General features: G+C 38.7%; 1 protein-coding gene across 9 annotated transcripts in view; it reads left to right on the top strand.

Moving 5' to 3' along the window:
- The window catches only part of TET2 (tet methylcytosine dioxygenase 2), a 122,081-nt gene that overhangs the window by 24,983 nt on the left and 80,342 nt on the right, over positions 1–16,756 (top strand). For 8 of the 9 annotated variants that reach the window (XR_002832350.1, XR_002832349.1, XR_002832351.1 and 5 more), the window contains exon 2: positions 12,136–12,281. The gene's annotated coding sequence lies outside the window, so the exon portion shown is untranslated. Of the gene's footprint in view, positions 1–7,948; positions 8,084–12,135; positions 12,282–16,756 lie in introns of all 9 variants that reach the window. The other variant, XM_023765105.1, reaches the window with a different exon arrangement.

The raw sequence follows: 16,756 nt of genomic DNA on the forward strand, positions 1-16,756 counted from the left end.
CCTGAAAAACTTTAAACTTATAAAAAGAAAATAAGTCTGTAAAAGCATGTCTTTTCTTTCTTATGGGTAGCTATAATGTTTCAATTCAAGTTCTCTTTTCACTCTCAGTTTTCCAATCTGAGGTTAAGGAAAATAACCTGATCTCCTTCTTAATTGGTCCATAACTTTATTTGCAATGAACTATCATTCATAGAAAGACAAGTGGAGGAGGGGATAGGGCATACCCAGAAGGGAGGCAGTGTTAACGGGCACAATTCAGTTGGCTTTATTCAGTGCCCATGGTACCTCAAAGGCTGTAAGCCTTTCATATACCCACAGACACCATGCCTTTTCCCAGAGTGTTGAAGATGAAAGTCTTGTTTGGTTTTATGTGAGGATTTCCCCCTTCAGTACTGCTCAAAAAAATGAGGACTATATATTCTCTTTATTTAATAAATGACTGCTTTCAGTAGGAACTTATTTTTGACTAGTCATTGCACTTTGATGATTTACATCACCTCTGATATGCTCTCTGATAAAGCATGACGTCATTTGTGGCTCAAGATGACCTGGAGACACTGACCTGGCAGGCACTTGGCGGGGAGATTGGCATCGCACTGGAAGGCTGTCTACAGTGAGGTTCTCTAAAGCAGCTGCATTCCTAGCGGGACCTGATGAAGTTTATCTCACTATTAGGTTCTTTCATTTACTCATTTTTTTTTTTCTCAAAAGGAAAGAGGTTGTTCTGGCATGCAAAGTATCTGGCTTTTAATGGCTCCTGAGCTGAAGTAACATGCATCTGTTGATGGCTGATCATTTGTTTCTGTTCTTTGCTTTTTCTGGTTCAGTGTTGGAGGGTAGAGCAGGTATTCCTTTCTGGTCAGCTGACAATTGATCTTTCTTAGAAATGACACTTTTACATTCTCAAGTATAAGGAGTTAGATGTTCCAGTTTCATTTAGCTTCTTACCTATTCTGAGTCCATGAAGGGTCAAGATGTTTAACATTGATTTCCGAGGCCTGTGAACCCAAGTGAACCTGGCATAAAGGGCTGTTGGGGTCCAACCCCAGCAGGTCCAGGGGTTCCCCAAGGTGTGGACAGAGTCGGCGAAGAAGGAACGACACAGAGACAGCGTTCAGTTGATCAGCAGCCTAGCCAGGATCTCTAGCCACGATCTCCAGCCAAGTTCTGTAGGATCTCCAGCCAAGTTCTGGTGTTTATTGTCTTGTTACATCTGTATTTATACCAGTTGATTTTAATCCTGTCAATTTCTATTGCAAAGGTTAGGGCGTTTCTTATCTCCATTCCAGGGAGTAAAGATTATGTAGCTTAAGCATGATTGTTTGTAGTAAAAGTGATTAACTACCCGCCTGGCACGTAGTTGAGGGGTTTTATTCCCTCCCTAACTTCAGGGAAAAATCCCTACCTGGGGAAACAACCTTTCTCGGAGAGGTGACCTTGGTTAAAACACATAGCACTAAGGGGAGCAAACATATTAAGAACAGTATGCTATATACGCCAGGTCCCTTGAAACATAGGCTGTGCAGATGTTTCTTTCCTGCAGCAACTGTGTCAAGCAGCAAGGATGGACCGGCTTCCGGCAAAGGGCTTTTCCTAGACATCGTTTTCTAAAGGCAGAGCCAGTGGCTCCTTTATTCCCAAACTCCACATTGCTCATTGATGACTTTAAAATTGTGATTTTATTATTTCACTATCTTAAAGACACTGCCCACATTCCAAAACCCCAGTCATTAGTACATAGAGGAAAATACCAATTCTCACATGCCTGCTCTTTTCTGCTGTCATATTTGCATACGTATAAGATGTATGCACACATGTTCCATAATGATTGAGCTCTTTTGTATTAAAATATATTGTGTTTTACTAGGGAGCAAAGTTATCGTTATCTCAGAGCTTATTTTTTGCACTCTGAAATATGACACAAAGGAAATTATCTGAAATATAAATATTCCTTATTATGTACCATTATCAGAAACTGTATTTCGCATTCTGATTGGTGTTGTCCTGTTATAATTCTTTATAACTCAAATTTTTATACCGTTGTTTGCCTCAATAAAAGTAAGCTTAAAAATAGAGTCACTGGTTCTATAAATTACTATTATTATTATTATTATTATAATGCTCTTTTATATTTTTGTATAGAATATTTTGAAGACCTTTAAAATGCTTCTATTACAACCCCCTTCTATATATTCTTTGGTCAAGTCTTTTGTTATTTTCTTTTTTGAAGTGTGTATGTTTCTGTCTGAGTGATTTGTAAACTCTCAATGTGGTTACAATTAATATGCTTATAGAGGCTTTCTTTTTCCTGGGAATTTCTTGATGATTTTTACTTTGTCATGTCATGAAAAAATGTGTGTCAAAACACCATTGCAATAACTGTTTTTTCTACTTGCTTGTACACTTTTATATTAGAGGAACTGGTGGTAGACAACCAACTCTTATTTTGGTTTCTACAACACAGAGGTTGCTAGGTAACTTTAATTCCTTTCAACAAGAGGACAACAACAACAAATTCCTGTCCCCTTTAGATTTGTATATTTCACCTAGAAGATCTAGTAAATAAAACATGATTTAAAACAGTTTTCAAAAATGTGCAGTTCTATATAGACAACCTCTAATGTGGCATCAAGCATTTTTTAATTATGCTGCCATTTCTTCATTCTTATGATATACTTGTTCATAAGAAATCATTTTTAAGTAGCAATAGTTATAAGCATCTCCAGGAAATTTAATATATGAAAATCCAGTTTAAATGAGAATGATAATTTTATGAAAAATATGCCAACATTTTGCTATTAAAATATTTACATGGATTTCTCATTTATAAGTGTGATTGAATTTACAATTTTTTTATACTAAATGTCTTCTTTATTTAGGGAAAAATATATTTCAGTTCTTCCATCCTGGTCATCACTTAAAGGTCTAATCTCATATTTGTATTTTTAAATAGTTTTAAAATTGCCATAAAATATTTTATATAATTTTCACAGTTAATTGTGAAAAATTAAAAAAAACTTTCATTTTTAATTTTTCATTCCTTCCATCAAATTTCCCTATGATGTTACTTTCTAGCTATTGCCAACGTTAATAGTTACATTTTCTCCAATAACAAGTGGTAGATTTGCAAAGACTTTTAACATTTGCTTAATGCCTTTTTCTATCCCTTATAAGAATCATATAAACAGCCAGCACTGCTATGCAGCAGGTGTACATGAATGTGGCTGTGCTGAGGGTTACTGAAACATTGCCAAGGTAGCCGGAGAATTTTGCTGTCTAAGCCACTGTGGCTCTCTCCTCATGACTCCCTGAACCTCCCCACAACTATAATAATCTCGGCTTGTAGGTGGCCTCGAGGACCCTCCTGCAGCACTATCACCCATGTTTTTGACATGCCAGCTGTTAATATTTTGATTGTCATTCATGTGTATGGAAAGAGAATCACCATTTGTCTTAACTTGATGTTTAATAAACTTTTTTTTTTAAATCCTCACTTGAGGATTTGGCTTCATTGATTTTTTAGAGAAAGAGGAAAGGGAGAAAGAGGGAGAAAGAGAAAGGGGAGGAGAGAGACAGAACATCAGTGTGGTAGAGAAACATCAATCGATTGCCTCCCATACATGCCCTGACTGGGGATCGAACCCATAACCTTTTGGTGTAAGGAATGACACGCCAACCAACTGAGCCACCCAGCCAGGGATAAACTGTTTTTAAGAATATCTTACGATACAAGTATTTTGTCATTTTAATTTCTCGATTTTGCAAATTGCATAATTTATTTTAACAATCCAGATAATCAACACTGGAGTTTCTTTATGTGTTCTGAAATCTTTTGAATATAATACTCCATTTTAAGGAGCAAGATAAAATTAGAATATTTGGGTAAATTTGTGGAGTTTTCCTCTCTCCTTTGCCTTTTTATTGGAAATAAGATTTGATGAATTTTCCTTGTTTAAATTTTTAGAGTACAAAATGTTTGAGTACAGTATTATAACTGAAGTAATGTTGCTTTTTTAAAATATATATTTTTATTGATTTTAGAGAGGGGAGAAGAGGGAGAGATAGAAACATCAATGATGAGAGAGAATCATTGATCAGCTGCCTCCTGCACGTCCCACACTGGGGATCAAGCCCACAATCTGGGCATGTGCCTTGACCGGGAATTGAACCATGACCTCCTGGTTCATAGGTTGACACTCAATTACTGAGCCACGCCAGTTGGGCAGTAATTTTACTTTTTAAAAATCATCATAAATCAAATGCTAGAAGTTTTATATATAGTCTAAAATGTACTGTTCTATAATGTTTGCCATCTCATCAAGCTTTAGAATTTTTCTCATTGATCCTTTGATGTTTGTATTGATGTTATTAATGTAATGGCTTTATACCTTCACTCATATAGCTAATGTGACTTTACAGCATCTTTGCATAAAGATAGTCTCTGGGCTAGTGAATAATTTAAAACTGTATCCTTTAATTCCCATCTCTCTTAAAGAAATGGGAAGGTGGGATTCAAGAGTAGGGAAAATGAACTAATTTTTAAATATCTCAGTTAATGTTATAGGTTTGAAGCGTTTTTGGTTTTTTTTTAAAGCAGATACAGTCTGCCAGGTTATCGATCCCTCAATCTATTACTGTTATAAATGGATGCAATTAACAATTCAGTCTAAATGAACCATGGTAGTGACCTCATTACTCTGAAAAATCCCATTACATCACTTATAAAATCACTGTATCTAAAGGAGTAGAATATACATTATAAAAATTCTTTGGAATAAATAATGGGCATTGTGACTATCATTGCAGTTACATACTACAATTTAAGGATTATTCATTATAAAGTTTCAATATTATTTAAGTGTATTTAAATAGGTGTAATTCTACCAATATAATTTTGCTCATGTTTCTATCTTATTCATTTGTGCAATACCTCCTTTTTTACATATGTATTTTTTTCATTTGCATTTAATGATCTATCTAAGTCATAGAATGATAAAGCCCTAAATCTGGTTTGGAACAGAGATACTATAATTCAACTCTTTATAGGCATCTTTGGTCTTTAGTTTCCTTCAGTGATTGGCTCAGGTCATGAAGTTATGGAGTATCAGTGTCAGAATTAGAACCTGAGATGGGCTTACACTTTTCCTCTTTTGCCTGCCTCCTTCCTTAGTTTGCTTATGAAAGTTATGGGAGAAGTTTCTTCTGAGATTCAGCTAAAAGCTTAGCTCCCAGTAGAATTTGTGTCCTCCAGTCAGCCATATAAATACAATCACCAATACCTAATATTCCTTGTATGGAGAAATAGAAAATGACAGATGAACCATTAAAATGAATACACACTTTTCCTTATCCCTTTCTTCTCCTTTATCCCTTTCTTCCTTCATTACATCTAATTTCTAGAGGAGATCCCCAAAATACTTGGGTGATGGGAATGGCAATTCTGTTTTAGAGAATTGTTTCCTGTTTTAGTTAATGAAAATTAAACCATACCCTGTATTGGCTTTTCAGATTTAAGGTACTGGGCACATCTCCATCTATAATAATAATATGCTAATTAGACCAGACATCCTTCTGGACGACCTTCCTGATGAAGCCAGGGCTGCGAGGAAAGCCCAGGTTCCAGGTGCCAGAGGGAAGCCAGTGCCGGCAGCTGGGGAAAGGAAGGCCTACTCTTGCACGAATTTTGTGCATTGGGCCTCTAGTTGGTTTATAATAGCCAGGTCTCTGACCAAAGAGGTCAAGTATTAGCAAGTGTACGAGTGTCATAGAACTTTGTGTTCCAGATGCAAGAATTTATATATGCTTTTTCTGCTTGTTTTTTACTCCATGTTTTCGTCTAATGTGGGTTTTCCATCTTGGTTTTTAAAAAAAATATATGTTTTCCTCGCACCCCCTTTTTTTTATTTGTTTCTGGAGGATATAGAAGTTGATCTGATCATCTATAAACAATGCCAAGTGAATTCATACCTGTACCTCTCCATTTCTGTGTTTGGCTCTTAAATGATTTCTTTGTGCAATGGAAATACTATATTAAACAGTTTATAACTGCTGCCTAATATTTCAGCTTTGATTGACAATTTTAATTCTGTAAAGGCTGTTGGTTAGCAACAATCTTGTTTGGTGTATATTTGTTTTTGTCTTAGTGGAACTTGTTCTGTAAATGCTTACTGGTGACTCCAAGGAAAAATGTGTTAGAAAGTGCAGGGAGTAAATATCCAAGAGGACTGCCTTTAGTTTTCTTAGAGCTTTGACTACTGGAGGGATTTTTTTCAAAAAGCACTAATAGAACAGCCATTGCTGCCAAGTAACTGACATTCTTGAAATAGCACTTCCTATTGGGCATCATACAGGTGGGACCATTTATTTACAGAAAGAGAGTGTGGGTCTGTATGTGTGTGGATGTGTACAGTGGGGCCTTGACTTATGAGTGTCCCGACTAACGAGTTTTTTGAGATACCAGCTGTCTCTCGGCCGATTTTTTGCATTGAGTTGATAGAGTAATTTGAGTTAACGAGCTCGGTCTCGGAACGAATTAAACTCGTAAGTCAAGGCCCCACTGTATAAGAGAGAGTGAGGAGAGAGGGAGAAAGGGGAAGAAAACCATTTTGTGGGCATATTCTGTTGAGGTCAGTAACCTGCTATTCAGTGAACTCCAGTCTGACCCCACTTGGACCTGGAGGAGGGTCACATTGAACTGGGAAGCAGCCAACGCAGCATTACAACAGAAAGAAACATCTATTACTTAGAAGTTCTGAAGAGACTGGGGAGCCCTGGCTGGTGCTGCTCCGTGGTTAGAGCGTCAGCCCGCGCACCAAAGGGTCTTGGGTTCGATTCCCAGTCGAGGACATGTACCTGGGTTGTGTGCGGGAGGAAACCAATCTACGTCTCTCCTTCACATCGATGTTTCTCTCTCTCTCCCTCCCTCCCTGCCTCCCACTCTCCCTTCCTTCCACTTTCTCTAAAAATCAATGGAAAAAATATCCTCGGGTGAGGACTAACAACAGCAAAAGACAGGAAAGGAAGGACTAGATCCCACAGGATAACAGTCCCCTGTTTGTCACGGAAGTACTTAATGACTTCTGATCATGGATGGACCCAGCTGTTGAAAGGACAATGTATTGAAAGCCCAAAGAAAGATTTCTACACGTGGTGCATAGCTCACATTGATACACACATGCTCACAGGTGGAGCGGCTGGTTTGTAGAGAAAAGTTGTGTTTGCTTTTTGAGAGAAAGTATCTGTTTCCAGGATTTGAAATGTAGGGTAACTACCTTTAGCCAAAATGAGATGTTTTCTTCACTGACTCTCAGCGGGTGGCGGCTGTGAGGCATGGCGTGGAGCACAGGCACCAGGGCCTGCCACCTGCAGAGTGTGTGCTGAGGGCCATGACTGATAGAATTTTGAGGATTAAGTGACTAAGACATTCAATAAATCTTAGCTGTTTTTGTTATTGTTCACCAACATTCTGAAAAATATTGTAGAAAGTACCTATTACCCTTTTAAAACACAGTGAACAGTCGATGAAGATAAAATATACCAGAATAGGTTTCAATTTAGGGGAAACAAAGAAAAATCGGTCTTGGAACCACATGCCCTTAGTAAGATTGCAACTTTGACAATGAGGTTTATTTTGTTTAATTAAAAATGCAGACGTGTGTGTGGGAGTAAGAACATTTAAATGAACTCATAGGCTTCCATTCTTAGATGTCTCTCAACCTCTCTCTCGTTCTCTCTCGGGCTCTTGTCTGAACCTGTCTTAGCAACAGTTACCCTCATGTTTATTCTGCTTTGCATTCTCAGTGTGTTTCTTTGTTTTTTCTATAATCTCAGTATATTGGGTCAGAGGGAAAACTCAGTGTGTAAGCTGACTGCCAGTATTTTGCATCTTTTTTGAGATTATTGACCATAGCCTCATAAATAGTATCACTAAACTTCTCTTTCAAAACAGGTGCCCAAACACACAAGTCATCACTGTATGAATTTCTGAATGTTATCGTATTGGAGCCGTTCCACACTTGAACAAAGCCAGATTGTTGACCACTGAGGAACTGTGTTCTCACAAGAGGCCTGTGATCTCTTACAGGTGTACATTCTATTTGTTGAGATGGCCTCTGATTATAAGGGGGGTTGCTGGAGGCATAGAACACTGGAACGTCCCTCCTTGAGAGTTTGCCAGTTTGGTGCCCAGCCAACCCGATAACTGCTTGTAGTGACACTCATTCCTCTAGTACTTCCGATCCGATGCCAGCCCTCAGAGGACGGTGCCCCTCAGCCTACTCACACTGTCCTGACCCAAGGGCGCCCCTGTCCTGAATGCCCCAAAGTATCGGTAAAAATCGAATACCAATTCAAGGGACTTATAGTTAAAGTTCCAATAAAACTCTGAGCGTAAAGCATGCTATTGTTACTATTTAAATTTTGTTTTACCGTTTTAAACAAAAAAACAGGAAGGCAAATGTGTAGTTTTGTTACTCTGCCTTCCTCAATGTTTGGTCCATAAGTTGCTACACCCAGCCTTAGGAATCTCAGCATATACAAGGACCCTTTTCTAGTGTTACCAAGGCTTCTTTGATCCTTCCAAAAAGCAAGGCATATTTCCTTGTCTCCAACCCTGACCTTCTGAGCTTCACCTGCCTGATAACTACTTATTTGGATTATATAGCTTCTTCAAATATAGCATGTCATGTATTTTGTCATTTCAGATTCCTTTCTAGAATTATCTGTTTCTCTGATTAATACCACCATTCTTTCAAGCTACCAAACTCAAAGCTTTATTACTATAATTGAGTCTATTTTTTCTTCCTACATCTAGAATGTTACTAAAGTCCACTTCTCAATCAGTAATATTTTCCTGCTTGATCATTTTGTTTCATTTCCTCTGGAACCCTCTTGTTCTCTTGCCATTTTACATTTGAACTACTGCAATATGCCAGTATCATGCTTGTAGTAACTTATAACACCATAATCTTCTGTTACTTCGCTCCCACTATAATAAAGACAATAACAAGTGTTGGTGAGGATGTGGGAAAATTGGAACATTCATACATGGCTGATGGAAATGTAAAATAATACAGCCACTTTTCAAAAACAGTTTGACAGTTCCTCAAAAGGTTAAACATGGAGTTACCATATGACCCAGCAATTCTACTCCTTGAAATTCCACTCCCAAGAGAATTGAAAACATATGTTCACACAAAAACTTATAATAAATAATGAATTCTCATGTTCAAAACAGCATTATTCACAATAACTTAAAGGTGGAAGTAACCTAAGTGTCTATCAACAAATGAGTGTTTTAAAAAAATGTAATATATACCTATAATGGAATACTATTCAGCCTTTAAAAAGGAAGGAGCTGCCCAGACAGTGTAGCTCAGTGGTTGAGCAGTGACCTATGAACCAAGAGGTCACGGTTCTATTCCTGGCCAGGGCACATGCAGGAGGAGGCCGATCAGTGATTCTCTCATCATCATTGATGTTTCTATTTCTCTCTCCCTGTCCCCCCCTCTCTGAAATCAATAAAAATATATTTTTTAAAAAAGGAAGGAGCTCTTTTCATAAGCAGCCAGAGGTAACTTCTGAAAATGGTTTGCTATTTACTTGACCCAGAAAATCCCACAGAGTCATACAAGTCAAAAGGTTGAAATCTTCGTGAATACTTGTGAAACGGCCCAGGCCGTCAAGGGTATGCATATCCGAACAGCCACCAAGTTTCCGAAGGATGTCAGTGTACAGAAGTGAGGTATGCCATCCCGTCGACCACATTTTGTGCACACAGTTGGTGGCCCAAAAAGTGCTGAGTTTTTGCTGCACATGCTTAAAAATGCAGAGAGTCATGCTGAACTTAAGGGTTTAAATGTAGACTCTCTGGTCATTGAGCACATCCATGTGAACAAAGCTCCTAAGATGTAGCTCAGAGTTTGCAGAGCTCATAGGTGGATTAACCCACACATGAGCTCTCCCTGCCACACGGAGGCTCCTTCCTGAAAAAGAGCAGATTGTCCCTAAGCCAGAATAGAAGATTACACAGACGAAAACGATATCCTAGAAGAAACTGAAGAAACAAAAATGTATGGCCCAGGAGTAATTCAGCATAAAATAAAAGATAAGAAGAAGAAAAAAGGAAGGAAATTATGATACCTGCTACAACATGAATATTGAAAACATTATGCCAAATAAAATAACCCGTCACATAAAGGACAAATATTGTAAGATTCTGCTTATATGATGTGTACATAGTAGAATCATGTTTGTCAGGGGCTTAGGGAAGGGGAAAATGGAAAGTTAGTGTTTAATGGGTACAGAGTTTCAGTTTGAGAAGATGAAAAAGTTCTAGAGATGGATGGTGAATATACTTAATACCATATAACTGTACACTTAAAATGTGGTTAAGATGGTAAATTTTATATTACATACATTTTACCACAATAAAAAATACTTGTAAATGTTCAAAGCAGCATTATTTATAATAGCCAAAAAGTGGAAATAAACATTCATCATGAATAAAGTGTGATATATCTCTACAGTGGAATGTTACCCATAAAAAGAAGTGCAGTAGTAATACACACTAAAATGTAGATGGACCTTGCAAACATTATGCTAAGTACAAGAAACCAGACACAAAGTGCTAACTTTCACATGATTGCATTTATTAGAAATATCCAAAATAGGCAAAGCCATAGAGACCGAAATTCAATTAGCTGGAGGAGGAATGAATGGTTCCTAATGGGTACTGATTTATCTGGGGAATGATGGAATTGTTTTGGAATTAGATAGTGACAGTAATGGCACAACTCTTTGAATATACTAAAAATACTGCATTGTATATTCTAAAAGGATGCATTTATGGTATGTGAACTAGATCTCAATTTTTAAAAACCTACATGATGCCATATTTGTTAGGAAACAGCATGCCCCAGTCTCTGCGCACCGTTCCCAGCTCCGTGTCAGAAAATCAAGCGACCTCTCTTCTTACTCTGTACGATAGGGGCAGTAACTGCTTCACCGGCTGTTTGCGTCAAGTGAGGTAACATATGTAATGCATCCAGCACTGTCTGGCACGTACTAAGAACCCAGTAAATTTATTAAGACCTGTTGGGACATCAGCCTTCAACAGCTTCTAATACTGTTCCAGATAGTATTTTCAGATATTTGGGAAAATGGCCCAACTCCTTTAGCCATTTTAACAATACTCTTCATGTTCTGGCTCAAATCTGCCTCTTCGAATTCTTAGGATGTTCCTTTAAAGAATGGGCTTTTTATTCTCTTCCATTTTGCTGTGCAGATTCTTACAGCTCTGAATGCCTGAAAGGTGTTTTCTTCCTGTTCCTCTTTGTCCTTCTCTGAATCCCACCTGCTCTCAGAACTCAAGAAGACTTTCTGAAACCATGCATTCCACTTTCTCCTTTATTTCATGGATGGTATTCTCCGCTTTTTGTAGCATCCAAGATTTTCACTGTATCTTGACCAGGGCACTTTTGGTTGTATTTTTAAAGAATGTATTTTATTGGGTTATATTTTTAAGGTATGTGTGCTGTTATGCTTTACCTGCTCCGTAGCACTTAGCACATTGTTTTGAAATAGTGTTCTGAATAAACATTGGCTACTTATGGGTTAAATTAGTGCTACCTCTCAACAAGTACAAGGGCTTAAACGAATGAGTCTCAATCCTGGCTGTACCTTAAGATCCCCGGGGGCATAATGCTTCATTTTAGCCCAACAAATCAGAATCTCTGAGCAGAAGCCTCCGCTTCACACACAGGTGATACTGTTACAACCCAGGCTGAGAGCTATTGGATTAAACAGATGAAGGACTAGAAGCCAGTGGGCCCCAAGCCTAATTGATTTTCACAATCAAGATGTGAGGAGCACTGAAGCAGGTAGAGATGCTCTGGGCATTGCAAAGTGCGCGACAAATATTAGACAATGTTATCATGGTGCATTTGGGAGCGTCACTGCTTCGAGAAATATCCCCCAACCTTAATTTTCTTTTTTTGAACAGCCAACGGTGTAGTGGAAATATCCAATTATGGGCATCTTAAACCATTTAAACTCTGCGTAATAGCTTTCATACCAGATGTGCATGCCTTGTTCCTTTTTGCTAACTTAAAAATACTCGCTCTGTGTCTTTCCCAGGCTGGCCCACATTCAGCAGCAGACCCTCTCAAGATTGTTTACTTGCCCTTGTTCCTGTTGAGTTACCGCACTTGGAAGCAGGAGATGGGCTCAACAGCAGCCAACAGGCCATGATCCAGGAGGAGCCGTGAGGGACAGAGCTGCTGGTAAGGCAGTGGGGACCACTGGTGCTTGGTTTGCCAGAAGCTTATTTCCAATGTAATGGTCAATGTCTCTTCCAACCTCAACCCTCAGTTACTCTGTACTCTCTCAACTACCTTTATTATCTGTGCTTTGGACACATAGCTTAGATTTTTAAGATCTATGAATTCCCTCAAATTATGTGCTGAGTTTTGTGTAGATACATTTTTGGGGTTTGTTTCTAGAGAAAAGATTTTTCATCAGATTCTTAATATCTGTGAATTTAAAAAGAGAGGTAAGAACATTCAAATGCCACGATAAGCATGGAGAAATGTCACACCAAGAACCACTTGTCACAGCATCTCTCCTGTCCATTTTTACCTCACTGTGGCCACTTGGTACCAGTCTTGTTCAGGACCAAAAGAATTCTATCAGTTGTTATTTGCTGGGCTGAAAAGGGAGCACCTACTGAGGCTAGGCAGCTGGGTTTCATGACAATTTGGCTCCACAGAACTAGTGGAGAACTAAAGTATAGAATGATAGAACTCGGGAAAACCTATGTGATATTTCACATGATTTTTATTTTCCACATGATTTTTCTAAAAAACACAAATAGAGGTACTGACAGAGAGGAAAACACCAAACACTTTTTATATCATGCTCTTATAGTTGATCCTAATGAAGTTCAATTTGTTCTGAATGCCACTGACTCGCTAATGGATGTCCTGGCCTAACGGTTATTTATCAGATCATTATCACTTATATGGATGAACAGAAGTAGGGAATTGGTGTATTTCTCCCCTCCCCCCCCAAAAAATATATTTAAGGTGAAGACTACCATGAACTCTACCATATATAATTTTGTCTTTACTATAAGCCAGTTAAAATCATAGGGGCCTTGAAGGAAAGAACATAGAAGTTAGAGAAAAGGAAGATTGAGGCTTTTCTTTTTCCTTCTGCAACTCCTTTAGGGGGTAGTTCAGCGTGGGTGTCCCTGAGTTTTGTTTATGCATTCACATAACACATCTTCTAAAAAGCCCGTGTGGCTGTAATCTCTGCTCTCACTCCAGACGCGAAGTATGCGCTCTGCCACTTGATCCTGCTGAGAGACTGACCTGGTGCTGAGAAATCCTTTCCAGGGTGTCCTCAGTTGAACTCCCATGATTCCTGGATGTTGCCATTTTCGAGACATGGGGCAAGTGCCTCTGCCTAGATTACCTCTCTGCCCTGGGAATTCAAGTCACTCTGCAAAGGAAAGAGAACTCAGCGCCGTAGTAACTCTCAGAATGAAAATTTCCCCCTTGCATGTTAATGTTTTTAGAGTCATCATTGTCGCTGAAAATAGACTTCCTCTTTCCCCTCTCATGCTGGAAAATCTTAGGCAATTATGAATACAGTGTTCTGAGCGTTTCCCCTCCTCTCCTACTGGGTGCTTTGCCTCTCTCACTGTGAGGACTGTGACTTCTCACTCTGTACTTGACCTTACATGAGAACTGAAAGAGTTTTTTAAAATGGAATTTCTATCTCTTTAGTGAAGTCATAAGATTGTCACTTCTTGGAGGTGAAGGGTGGGTAAGAAAGTGCAGAAGCTTTGGAAACAGTGTAAGACAAATTGCTAACAAGATATGAGGTCAGGAAATTAACGTATTAGATGTGTGTAAAAAACATAAAAAGGTTTTATAAGTAAACTCTGAGAGGAGTTCTTCCCTAGTGTCCAAAAAACATCTTATTTTGCCTTTATGCTCTTATAGTTGAATAAGCTCAGTCTAGGACTTATTTTCAGTGACAAATAAGCCTAGGGCTTATCTTTTAGTAACATTGATTAGCTGTATGTCCTTTGGAAAATTATTTAACCTCTTTAGATCTTGTTTTGCTGGACAAATGTGTCATAGTTAATACTAATGGCATCATATAATATTATATGGACAATATGTGGATGGCCTGGCACATAATGAGTTCTTAATTTTATATTATTAATTACTATTATTAATGCTGCTTTCAGTTCTTTAATAGGAATTTATTTAAAAAGAATTTTTTGAGTATCTATCAAATACCAGGCACTCTTTAGGAACTAAAATGCATTAATAAGCCAAACAGATCAAAGTTTTTCTCCTTGTTTAGCTTAGAATCTAGAGTGGGACTCAGACATAAACAAGATAAATAAATAAAAGTATACAGTATGTTAAACATCAAGAAGTGCTAAGCATAAAAATTTATAGTGGAAAAAGAAAATTGGGAGCTTGTTGAGGTAGTAGTTGAAGATGGAGTCATCAAGAAAGACTGCACGAGAAGACTATTTTTTTAGTGAAAGTATGTATAAGGAATACAAACGCAACCATGAAGTTACACGGGAAAAGCACACTGAAGGTAGAAGAGCAAAGCCACCCTGGAGCAGTGAGAGGTTTTCCAGAGGGAGTCAAAGAGAGTCGGGGCAGCTTATGCCACATAATCGTATCTCACCAATAAAGAGTCACCCACATGGTACAGATAAGAACTTTGGAAGTTCAAGGAATGGTACGACAGTTTGTCTAGACCAGTGGTCGGCAAACTGCGGCTCGGCAAACTGCGGCTCGCGAGCCACACGCGGCTCTTTGGCCCCTTGAGTGTGGCTCTTCCACAAAATACCGACTTCTGTGCATGGGCCATGAAGTTTCAATCCCACTGTATGTGCGCGCACGCATGTGGTATTTTGTGGAAGGGCCGCACTCAAGGGGCCAAAGAACCGCATGTGGCTCGCGAGCCATGGTCTGTCAACCACGGGTCTAGACTAAAACAGAGGAGACTTCAGACACATAACGTGGCAGGTCATGGCCTTGATCTTGGACAGAAAGAATGTGGATACTTGGCAAAAGGATAGAAACTTTTAGTTATAAGATGAATAAAGTCTGAGGAGTTAATATATAACCTGGTGACTATAATAACAGTGTCATATAATTGAAATTTGCTAAGAGAGTAGAACTTAAATGTTCTCACCCCAAATAAGAAAAGTTTAAACGTGGGAGGTGATGAATATTTTTCTTAATAACTTCATGGAGGGATTCTTTCACATGTACATGTATATCAAATTATTATATTGTACATTATGTATATGTATCTTGCAGCTCTGTCATTTTTACCTCAGTAATGCTGCAAAAAGAAACTGCCAAGGAAAAAGTTCTAATTAAAGTTACTTTTTGTAGACATCATAGTCGCATAGCTCTCACACTCTCTGCCATGAAACAACCAACACACACACACACACACACACACACACAGATGATATGCCAGTAGAGACAGGTGGAGGAGAAACTACATGAGATGAAGTGAAATTAGGATGTTGGCTTTGAGGGCAGGGGTCTACTAAGCATAGAGAAAGGGCGGGGGCAGAGGCAGGCAATCTTGTGTAGAGTTGGCAAGTAGTGAGAGAAAAGATGGAAGAGCAGGTAAGGCCAAATTTTTTTTAAAACCCCAAGGCCAGGCTTAAGATTATTACATACTATGCTACAAATATTGAGGAACAATTGAAGCAGTAAGTAACAAGGTGGTCCAGGTCTTTAACAATATTATTTTGACAAGTGTGGAAGAGCAGGGGGATGGAGGAAGTGGCTAGAGTGATTGAGGGGGTTGAGAACATGGATTATGATAATAATACTGAAAAAGGAAGATGGTTTTGATATCCTTTAAGGAAAAATCATGAGGATTTAATCACTGATTGTACATGGGAGGTATAGGAGAAGAGTCAGAGTTTCTCTTCAAGTATTAAAATGACCAATTAAGTGTCGGTGCTAAAAGAAATAGGGAAGTTAGTGTACCCAGAGATGAAACATGACTCCCCTAAGATCATGCCATTAGCTGTTGGCAACACCTGGACTGGCCTCGGGTCTCCATGTTGCGAGCTCCTCTCCCACCACTCTCCATGCTGGCTGTAAAAAGGGTTAGTGATTTTTAAAAAAATACATTTTTATTGATTTCAGAGAGAAAGAGAGAGAGATGAGAGAGAGAGAAACATCAATGATAGGAGAGAATCATTGATCGGCTGCCTCCTGCATGTCCCCCACTGAGGATCGAGCCCATAACCCGGGCATGTGCCCTGACCGGGAATTGAACCGTGACCTCCTGGTTCATAGGTTGACACTCAACCACTGGGCCACCCCTGCAGGGCAAAAGGGTTAGTGATTTGTATTTCACCAACTTGCTTATGGAGAATAGAACTGGGAGGTTTGGATGTGCCCATTCGCACTGTGTTTGGCTGTCCTAAAAATGTGGACATTTTTGCCCTCTCTCACAAAACAGATCTAACTTGTTTAGAAAGGGTCAAGGAAGTATTGGTAGGACTGGGAGAGGGTCATTACCTGCATGCACTTAGATTCTCCTTCCTAGTCATTGTTGATGTTTCCGGATTCAAAATGTCATCTTTCTATCTCTCCAATAGTTTGGAGATGGATTAGTATTTCTATTATTTTACTTTTTTCTGTTTATCTTTCAGAAGAAAAATGGTTTCTGTTTTCTCAAATTTAAATCA

This window comes from Myotis lucifugus, unplaced genomic scaffold (genome assembly GCF_000147115.1).
Source record: "Myotis lucifugus unplaced genomic scaffold, Myoluc2.0 scaffold_375, whole genome shotgun sequence".
In the NCBI taxonomy this organism is placed as follows: Eukaryota; Metazoa; Chordata; class Mammalia; order Chiroptera; family Vespertilionidae; genus Myotis; species Myotis lucifugus.